Here is an 11,737-nt window from a genome sequence, read left to right as displayed (position 1 = left end):
ACTCTCTAACTCTCAAACTGCTCTTTCCTATCAACCCTAACTTCTCATTCAGATTACCCCTATTAATTGGTCTAATTTTCATTCCGTTGCTCCCATGACATCCATTTCTCCCTGGACAAGACTATAGCCCATTGGAATCCCTCTTGTCTATTGTTCTTTGACTTATTTGGAGGCAGAGATAAACCCATCCTTCCTTCTTTATAATGTCATGCAGTGATACATCATTATTCCAGCCCTCCAAATATGCCATCTGCGGAGGCAGAATTATTGACTAGGAAGAAATTTTGTTTCATGAGGTAAGAGGAGTGAATGTGTGTATGTGTGTATACTTTGTTTTAGAATTCATTTCTAAAAATCTGTATAAAAAAATCTATTGGGTCTATCCAGAGAGAAAATGTACAGCTAGAAAAGAAATCTAATGTCTGGTTAGTGTGGGAATTGGGGGAATTATATCCAGAACCTTCATGAAAAAGCCTAGCTTTTTATATAACATGAACAACAGCAACAACAAATAAATGGGAAAAAATAACAGACTTAAAATAAGAATGAATTTATTAAAGAGAAATTAAAAAGAAAAATTATTAAGACAATGATTGGGATAGACAGGACAAAATTTTAAGGATAGAAGTTTTTAAAACTTAGAATAAAAAGTCCTTTTAACCCTAGAAGAAAACCGAGGCAATATCATTCAGGACATAGGCATGGGCAAAGACTTCATGACTAAAATACTAAAAGCAATTGCAACAAAATTGACAAATGGAATCTAATCAAACTAAAGAGCTTCTGCAAAGCAAAAGAAACTATCATCAGAGTGAACAGGCAACCTAAAGAATGGGAGAAAATTTTTGCAATCTACCCATCAGACACAGGTCTAATATCCAGAATCTAAAAGGAACATAAACAAATTTACAAACAAACAAACAAACAAACAACCTCATCAAAAAGTGGGTGAAGTATATTAACAGACACTTCTCAAAAGAAGACATTTATGTGGCCAACAAACACATGAAAAAAAGCTCATCATCACTGGTCATTAGAGAAATGCAAATCAAAACCACCATGCCAAATACCATCTCATGCCAGTTAAAATGGCGATCATTAAAAAGTCAGGAAACAACATTCTGGAGAGCATGTGGAGAAATGGGAATGCTTTTACACTATTGATGGGAGTGTAAATTAGTTCAACCATTGTGGAAGACAGTGTAGCAATTCCTCAAGGATCTAGAACCAGAAATACCATTTGATCCAGCAATCCCATTACTGGGTATATACCCAAAGGATTATAAATTATTCTACTATAAAGATAGATGCACAAGTATGTTTATTGTAGCGCTATTTACAATAGCAAAGACTTGGAACCAATACAAATGCCCATCGATGATAGACTGGATAAAGAAAATGTGGCACATATACACCATGGAATACTATGCAGCCATAAAAAAGAATGTGTTTGTGTCCTTTGCAGGGACATGGATGAAGCTGGAAGCCATCATTCTCAGCAAACAAACACAGGAAGAGAAAACCAAACACCGCATGTTCTCACTCATAAGTGAGAGATGAACAATGAGAACACATGGACACAGGGAGGGTAACTTCACACACCAGGTCTTGTCAGAGGATGGGGGGCAAGAGGAGGGACAGCATTAGGACAAATACCTAATGCATGTGGGGCTTAAAACCTAGATGAGGGTTGATGGGTGCAGCAAACCACCATGGCACACGTATACCCATGTAACAAACCTGCACATTCTACATATGTATCCCAGAACGTACAGTAAAAAAAAAAACAAAAAACAGTTCTTTTGAATCAGTAAAATGATTAAAATAAAAATTCAAATAGATAAAAGGAAAGATTTAAATAAAAATTTAAACAATTAAAAATAAAACCTGAACCTCAAAAGCTAAAATGAAAACCAAAACAAACCTAAATTGATATACTGCGATGTAAGATAGAATGTTAAAGATGAAGGCATGAAAAAATAATTAAAAAGGAAGCTCTGGCTCTAAAACCCAGAAGGTTAATGATTGAATGGGCAAGCAGTTAAATAGTCTCTAAAGTTTCTAGACACTTTGGAAGGGCAAAAAAAGATTGCAAGAAACAAAAATCAAAAGGATAAGGAACACTAAAATGACCTAACAAAAAAGCATGTTAAAGTTGAGATGTTGTCTTAGTCTGTTTGTGATGCTGTAACAAAATACCTTAGAATGAGTAATTTATAAAGACCAGAAATTTATTGCTTACAGTTTTGAAGACCGGTAAGTCCAAGGCAAGATCAAAGCACCAGCATTAGGTATCTTATAAGCGCCTCTCGCTGCATTCTCACGTGGCCAAATGTTCCCTGAAGCCTCCTTTATAAAGGCTTTAATCTCACTCATGAAGGAGGAGTCTTTATGGCCTCATCACTTCCTAAAGACCCCACCTCTTAATAGTATTACATTGGAGATTGAGTTTCAACATGAATTTTGGAGGGACACAAACACTCAAACCATAACAGTTATTAAAAACAATATCAATAAAGGAAAGCACATGAAAATAAGTAAGTTGCTATTTGTGGAGCAATGGACACTTCCATACTCAGGGGTCCTTCAGGGACAAGAACTGAGGTCCTTGTAACTGAGCCTGGAGGTCAAAGCTGCAGCCCAGCTGCTCTTCCAGAATTTGAAGGGTTGGTCTCAAATGCAAAGAAACCAGGAGCTTCCTTCTTCTCCCTTCATTTCCCACCCCCCTAATATCTTCTGGTAAGACCCTGCCTTGCCATTTCCCTATAGGTCCCCCTTTCAATTAGAAGTCTGAGTAGATAAGGGTGCAGGGACCTGTTGGGTTCAAGTGAATGGGGAGAATGACATGTCAGTGTGGGGTTGTGGCAGAAAAAGCTCGCCTCCTCCCATGGCATATTTCCTGGAATGTCCCACAGGTGCTCACACTCCTATGTCCTACATAAATGCAACCATCTTCCTCCAGATCTGTTCCTTCCACCCCATCTCTGCCCATTTAGCCCTTTAATGTGCTCATTTAGCCCTTTAATGTCTCCACCATCGACTTAATCAATCAAGCAGGCAACCTCAGAGTCACTTGGGACTGTTGAGTCAGAAAAAGGATGGTTAGTACTGGGTCCAGGTCCATGTCCAGAAGTAATTCCAGAATTAATTCCATACCACTGGTCCTGCCCCATGCTGCCTCACTTGGTATGACTCAGCAGACTTTTCTGGGCATGGTGTCATTTTAAGCAATGGAAATGGACTGGCTGGCTCCTCAATTGGTTGAAGTAAGTCTGGAGAGATCAGCTTTTACAGTTCCTGTCTTGCTTAGCTTATGTTTTATTTATTTATTTATTTTGAGATGGAGTCTCACTCTGTCACCCAGATTGGAATGCAGTGGCATGATCTCAGCTCACTGCAACCTCCACCTCCCAGGTTCAAGTGATTCAGCCTCCCGAGTAGCTGGGACTACAGGCACGCACCACCAGGCCTGGCTAATTTTTTGTATTTTTGGTAGAGACGGGGCTTCACCACATTGGCCAGGCTGGTCTCGAACTCCTGGCCTCAAATGATCTGTCCGTCTTGGCCTCCCAAAGTGCTGGGATTACAGGCATGAGCTACTGTGCCCGGCGCATATGTTTTATTCAAAGGAAGACCAGAAGAGATCTGAGCGACCATATGGAAGGCTTTGGGGCCAAGAGGCTTTTTAATAATCTCTGTCAATCTCTCTCTGCCTTTATCCCTCCACAATGAAGCAGGGACTGCAAAAGCCACCTATGACTTCTATTAATACAGGAGAATTCAAGTCAAGGGACTGCAGGCCATAGCCCAAGAGCCTTTCCTCTCACTAATCTGATTAGACACTCAATCTTCTGTAGCTACGTGATTCAGGGCAACACTTAGACACATGGCATGTCTGAGCTCTTCAGAGATGCACTGGGGTTTTCGCTGTATGAAGGCACTTTGAGCTTAACATGCTGTGAACAGACAGTGTCTGGAGAGGATGACAGGAGTGGGAGAGGAAGATGCCGCTGCAGAGACTTCTAGCAACGAACTCCGACACTGACATCCCTGGGCAAATCACTGCCACTTGTTTGAAAAACAGCCTCAAGTGGATGTCATGCTGATGGTAATAAGATTTAAAATTAGTCTTAACTTGCCTTTATCAAAGGAGGCTTAATTGCAGCGTCTAATCAGTACACAAAATACTCTAACGACAGTTTTGCTGACAAAGTAATTCTAAACAAACCAGAGGATTTAGAAATGGGTAACATCTTTGTGGAATTACTCAGTTTTGGTGTCACTAAAGTCGGCCTGCATTCAAGCCCTTCTCCTCATGCTCTAGGTCTTCTGATTTAGAATTTATACATTTAGAATTTCTAAGATTTCCGTGCCTGAGATCCAGGAACACTATCGTGTCTTAGTGTATCTTGTCTGGCCAGACACACTATTGCAGAGGAAGGAGCTCTGCTGTTTACCCGCTATGTGATCTTGGGCAAGTTACTTATCTTCGCTGAGACTCAGTATTCTCAGCTGTTAAATGAAGGAAATAATGCCTGCTTTGAAGGGTTGTTGAGAGGATTTAAATGAATGAGCTATGTGGATACATTTTTATGTTGTTTCTCTCTCCAATCCCAGAAAGCTATGATGCTGTCAGCCCTAGTGACCCTAGGGATGCTGTTACTAAGTGTTTTTTGTGATTTGCAAATAGGATTATTGCATATGTAGCTCAGTGGTTCTCAACTTGGGGTGATTTTGCCCCCAAGGGACATTTGGCAATGTCTAGAGCCATTTTTGGTTGTCACAACTAGGGGAAGAGGGGCAGGTTCTACTGGTATCTAGTGGGGAGAGGCCAGGGATGCTCCTAAACATCTCACAACACACAGGACAGCCCCACGACAAAGACTTATCTGGCCCTAAATGTTAAAAATGCCCTGGCCCTAGAGGATGATATATATTAGCATTCATGGGTTCCCCTAAGGAGTATGCCTTGTAGATCTCCCTTTTGTTTAAAGAGGTTTTAAAGAGGGCTGAGGGAAAGTACTCCAATGGAATTGCAGTGAGTTCCAATTACTGAGCATAAGGGAAGCAGATCTAAATCCAACCTGACTTGGCCAGTATTTATCTGTTCTTTGTTCTTCAAGTGGAGGTCTGTGAATGGTCTGCTAGCATCCTGCATCTTCTCATTTCTGTCTGACTCGAAGTATTCCTGCAGCTTTCCTCCATGTGATATATGGGATTTACTTAATTTTGCTGTCCTTCTCACCCATGAATGCTGAACACTGAGAAATATACAGAGACATCTTGTGTATGAAGTCAAGAGCAGCTAGACCTGCCAGGAGGCTTTTCCAGAGGTCATGGGGAATAGTCACAGGAAACAAGACACTAAGCTTCAGAAGAAGATGAATGGGATCACTGGAGGAGGCCCCAATGAAACCTGGCTACTTCAAGGGCAGGTGTATGATAGATTCATTCTCCCCAGCTGATTCCATCAACTGGTGATACAAGTATATATAAATATACAGTATATTCTCAGTTTTATTTGCCTGGAAGGAAAATATATTAAATATTAATGATAGTTATTTTCTTGATAGATATAACTTTTTCCCATGGGTAGCTGTTTTTGAACTTTCTAAATTTTCTCTGAGTATTTTACATATTAAAAAAATGGATTTTTTAAAAGAAGAATTAAAGAGTCGTTTCTGATATGTCTGCCAGAACTTTATATTCTGAGGATTTCTTCTCCTCTGTAAATCGCAGGTTAGATGTTGGCAAGCTGCTGCTAAGAGATAAATTGCTCTCCCACCTCCCCAGCTGGGAGTCATGTCTGGGTAACAGCTGCTTCAATAATGATTTTATTTGGTGATGGATGTATTCTTGCTTTACAGATGCTGAGATGACTTGAGCCAAATGAAATTGCATGTATGACTGTTGATTTCTCCTCACTCCACTCACAGAAGGTGCCAGAGACAGAGGGCCTCAAGCCAGGGAAGGAGGATGTGACATTGCTTTCCTCTTCATAGAGGTGATGTCACCCTTGGGCACTTGCTCCTAGAGAGCTGCATGCAGCTGGCAACTACACCAGCAGAGCAATATCGCCCACAGCAGGCTCCGCTGAGGCCAAGCCCCACCCCGCCCAGATTCCTACTCTCCCTTCTGCTTTGCATTTTGTGATGATGACATATCACTCTTTTCCAAATGAAAACAGAAAAATGCAAGATCCAGTCTTGAGAAGGAATGTTCTCACTTCTCAAAGAGCTACTGGTCTGTAATGCAAGAAAGCTGGAAAGCTGTTTATTGGAAGAACTGTGGATGTTTCTCGTCGCAAAGGCATGACCCTATGGTGCTGAAAGGCATATATTTTGGAATAACAACTTCTAGCATATATTTTGGAATGTAACCCTCTCAATGAACTACCCTGCAGCTTTTAAGGACCACTGTGATCTCAAGGAGAAGTTAACTAAGAGCAAATGTAGAAGGGAGAGAAGGACCGGGAAGAGGCAAGTTGGGAGAACCCAGGATAAATCCACGTTTGGGGGTTATACTGAGAACAGTGAGGAAGTTCTCTTACAACTTATGACCAGAACATCCACTGGCAAAATGTAGTGGCCTGTTTCCTCCATCCAAAAGAGAAATGGAAAGCCCCAAACTCGGGATCAAAAAAGTGAGTAACATAATTATCAAAGGGTGAAAGTCTAACACAAACTGTCCTTTTGAGGACAGCAGAGCCCATGGAGTCAGAAAAAGCCTAGCAGCCCCTGACTTAACCCCTTTCTTACTGTGTGACCTTGGGAAGTGACCTAAATGCTCTGAGCTTTTGACTTCTTATAGGTAAAGTAGGTAATAATACCAACCTCCTGGGCGTATTCAGAGAGAGAAATAATAAAACGCAAGGAAAGTATTTAGCACAATGCCTTGCACCAGCTTGTCAGTCAACAGTAGCTAACACAGTATCGATGGCAGCCAAAACCACACAAGCACCACATGCCCGATGTCCAATAAGGGCATGTTGCAGGGATTTTGCCATTATTTCTGGTGCCATATAGAATACCCCTTAGCTCCTGACCCTGGTACCACTTTTTGCTGGTTCTGCCTGACTCCTGCATGTTGACTTAGTTTCCATTTTTAGCTCTATTCCTGCAGGTTGGACCACAGATGTTGGTTTTCTAGGTAATATCTATCTGGAATTGGGCCTATTTGCTTAACACCTAGCACTGCCACACAGAAAGGTGAGGGTGAGATTTGGATAGTGGGATTTGAAAAATGAGACACTGTTAATTCATGAGAAAGAAGTATGAGGGTTTTAGTTAATTGTAAAATCTACATGGTCAGCAACAAATTTGGGAGGAGGGGTGAGTGTAATCTGATTCCAAAACTCAAGGGAGGGCCTCCAAGTGGGCATGAGCTTGATTTTGGGCAGTAGAAAGATCTAGCAATAAGTATTTAGTAGGCACTACTTATCAAGTATTCACTATATACTAGGCACTATTCGTTGAAATTTATAAACATGATTTAATATAATCCTTCAACCATTGTTAGAAAAGATTGTACAAAGTTTTACCAACCAGGAAATAACTTATCTGAAGTCAAACAGCAAGCAAGTATTAAATCTGGAATTTGACACAGGCCTTCAAAGCTAATATATATTTTTTTAACAACTGAAGAACTCTAACATTGGCCCCAAATTAGGCCTTTCCTCAACAATTAGTAATTATCACACACACATATTTTGTCTCTCCCTTCCTCTCAAACACTCAGAAGAGTTAGCTAGAAAAGCACTCATAGATTATTAATTTTTAGTGTCTCATTTGTTATGCCTCTCTTCTTAAAAACTATGTTTGGTATCAACAGATCTTGCTCAATCTCTTAGAGTTTTGGGGCAACGTTGTTACCTGATTCTAAAAACAAAATGAAATGGCATAATAAAATTAAAATGGTTGTGTTCTTCAGCTTTAAATGTGCAAAACTACTCTGCAAGTTAAGTAAAGCCTTTTGTTTGCTGGACTGTCAAAACACATTTGAAAACTAATGGGTTTCAAGTGATCTATTTTAACTGGAACATCATAGAACTAAAATTTATCTATTGAAGCTAAGCTGCAAACCATGTCACATAGAAAGGGTTGAAAAGAAATGGGAAAACAGAAAACTAAAAGGGACATAATAGTTGTTTTCAAATATTGAAAGGTTGTTGTGAAGAAGTCAAATTGAATGTATCCATGTGGTCTTAAGGAGTGCATAGGGGGCTGTTAGATGGAAGTCACTAAATGTAATGAATGTTCTTATATTCTTGTATATATTCAGATTATTCTGTGTTCAAAGGGGGCATTTTGGTGGCTAGTTGGGTTTTTGGCTCTATAGTTGTCCAGCAGAGGCTGGCTTGAGGATGGACTTCTTATACTTGGACAGTGGGTCAGATTAGTGACTACTAAGAGTCTATGATTTTACCCATTAAATTGCATCATCCAAATAGGCAGGTATACTCATTGCTGTTGGAGGCTTTTGCAAGAATCTGAGACAGACAGACTAGGAGTGAGGGTAGGGGTACCACTGCCCATGAGACTACAGGAAGGCCTGGTGAGAGAAGGAGTGAGATGAGAAAAGAAAGGTCAGAGGTCAAGGGAAGCGAATTGAGTGTCAACCATAGGTGGTAGATAAATAGAAGCATGGTGCATTGGTAGAGGTTGGAATGAAGCAGGAAGTTAGAGTGCAGTGGGCAAGAAGGCAATGTAGGGGATCCAGTGGATAAAGTTAGTCCAGGTCCTTAATCTGCTGACACTGGATTTAAAAATGCAAAATAAATTTTTCTTATTTCAAATGCAAGACATGCTCATTACAAAAATCTGAAATATAGACTTTCATTACACAAACAAGAAAATATAAATTCCCAGAGTTCTAGTCAATCAGAGAAAACTATTAAAAACATGTTAGTAAGGCCGAGCACAATGGCTCATGCCTGTAATCCCAGTACTTTGAGAGGCTGAGACAGGAGGATCACCTGAGGTCAGGAGTTGGAGACCAGCCTGGCCAACATGGTGAAACCCTGTCTCTACTAAAAATACAAAAATTAGCTGGACATGGTGGTGGGCGCCTGTAATCCCAGCTACTCAGGAGACTGAGGCAGGAGAATCCCTTGAACCCTGGAGGCAGAGGTTGCAGTGAGCAGAGATCGCCCCACTGCACTCCAGCCTGCGTGACAGAGTGAGACTCTGTTTCAAAAACAAAACAAAACAAAAACAAAAACTAAAAAACACGTTGGTGTATATCCTTCTGAATGCTTTTCTAGGCATATATATACAACACACACACTGACATTCTAAAATAAAATCCATATACATTTTCATACAGTTTTATGAGCTATTTTTTTCAGTTAACATCTTATTAACATCTTTCCTTTCAATGGGCCACTTCACATGATTATGAATGTTAGTCATGTGTGTCATGGTATAAATGGATGTCTCATAGTTTATTTTAACCTGAGGTTTTACAATTTTATTTTAAACACTGGAATCGTTTCATGAAACAAAATCATACATAGGGGCGTAGCAAATAAACAGATAAACAGAGCAGCTCCATTTGATGAGTAAAATTGCAAAGTCAAGAGTCAGTCATATTTTGAAAACTTCAGCTATATATTACCAAATTTTTTTCCAGAGAGATTGTGAGAACCTGTTTTGTTACCCTTTCACCATCACTGAATATTTTTAAAAATGTTCTCGAATTTTGTCTTATGATGTTAATGTGCCTTTTAATATTATTTGTGGCCTTAAACATTTTCTTTGTTTATTGATTTCTTTGCTTATTCATAGATAATTTACTTACTATTTTAAATCCACATTTATTTTAGATTATACTATGCTGAATTTTTTTGATTTTTTAATACCACTTATACATTAAGAGAAATAATCTTTAATCATACAAAAATTTGCCAAGTTGAAAGGCCAAAAACATGTATCATTTTAATGTGTATTTCTTCAAGTTTTTTTGATGGTATTTTTTTTCAATTATTCCCCTGGTCATTTATACTGGTATTTTGTTAATTGCCTGTTTATTTCCTTTTCACATTTTTCATCGAAGCATTCATTTTTTCTTATTTATTTATTATTGAATTAATTTAATTTTCTTTATCTTTTTCCTCTTCTGTTGATAGAGTTTCTTTATCTTTTTCCTCTTCTGTTGATAGAGAAGTCACACATTTTGTTTCTAATATTTTCAATAGTTATTCCCCAATTTTTAACATGTAGAGTTGATTTAAAGTCTAAAGACTATCAGTATCTCTAAGCTTCTGAAAACTAAAAGGAGGTTAAAGTACTTTAGGTTACATTATAGGCTTTCATTGTATGTTACATTCTTCTTAATTCTACATAGTTTTAAGACATCTTAAATTAGTTATTATTAGTTATAAGGTGTGTTAAAACTTAATACACTTAAAATTAGTTATTATTATTGTGTCTTTTACACAGCTATTTCTGGTTTAGATTTACTTTCAAAATTATCCTTCTTTCCCTTACTCTTAGAGATCATCTGTGAGTGACAAATTCCCTTTAACGTTGTTGGAAATGTCTTTATTTTGTTTCCATTCTTGAGTGACAGTTTAACTGGGAATACAATTCTACTTAAAATTATCTTCTCTCAATGCTATGAAAACACATCATCAGACCTCCATTCCAGAGCCTCTCCACAGGTGCTGCAGTGCATACCTCTCTCCTCATTGCAGTGCACTGTGGACTGGTCACTGGTATGCAGAAGAATTGATGGCCTTGTTGTTAGAGTGTCAGGGTAGGGCTTGGGCTGTGGCCCTTCCTGGTGAGCAGCTTTATCTGCTTACCCTCGTGTGTTGTACAGGCATCATAACTTTCAATGTACTCTGTGACATAAAAATACTCAGACAAACATAGAGCCAAATCATGAGTGAACTCCCATTCACAATTGCTACAAAGAGATAAAATACCTAGGAATACAACTTACAAGGGATATGAAGGACCTCTTCTAGGAGAACTATAAACCACTGCTCAAGGAAATACAAGAGGACACAAACAAATGGAAAAACATTCCATGCTCATGGATAGGAAGACTCAATATCATGAAAATGGCCATACTGCCCAAAGTAATTTATAGATTCAATGCTATTCCCATCAAGATACCATTGACTTTCTTCACAGAATTAGAAAAAACTACTTTAAATTTCATATGAAACTAAAAAAGAGCCCAAATAGCCAAGACAATCCTAAGCAAAAAGAACAAAGTTGGAGGCATCATGCTACCTGACTTCAAACTATGCTACAAGGCACAGTTACCAAAAGAGCATGGTACTGGTACCAAAACAGATATATAGACCAATGGAACAGAACAGAGGCCTCAGAAATAATGCCACACATCTACAACCATCTGATCTTTGACAAACCTGACAAAAACAAGCAATGGAGAAAGGATTCCCTATTTAATAAATAATGTTGGGAAAACTGGCTAGCCATATAAAGAAAACTGAAACTGGACCCCTTCCTTACAGCTTATACAAAAATTAACTCAAGATGGATTAAATAAGTGTAAGATCTAAAACCATAAAAACCCTAGAAAAAACCTAGGCAATACCATTCAGGACATAGGCATGGGTAAAGATTTCATGACTAAAACACCGAAAGCAATTGCAACAAAAGCCAAAACTGACAAATGGGATCTAATTAAACTAAAGAGCTTCTGCACAGCAAAAGAAACTATCATGAGAGTGAACAGGCAACCTACAGAATGGGAGAAAATTTTT

The sequence above is a fragment of the Nomascus leucogenys genome, chromosome 17 (assembly GCF_006542625.1).
Source record: "Nomascus leucogenys isolate Asia chromosome 17, Asia_NLE_v1, whole genome shotgun sequence".
Classification (NCBI taxonomy): domain Eukaryota; kingdom Metazoa; phylum Chordata; class Mammalia; order Primates; family Hylobatidae; genus Nomascus; species Nomascus leucogenys.
This window is presented reverse-complemented; position numbering follows the sequence as displayed.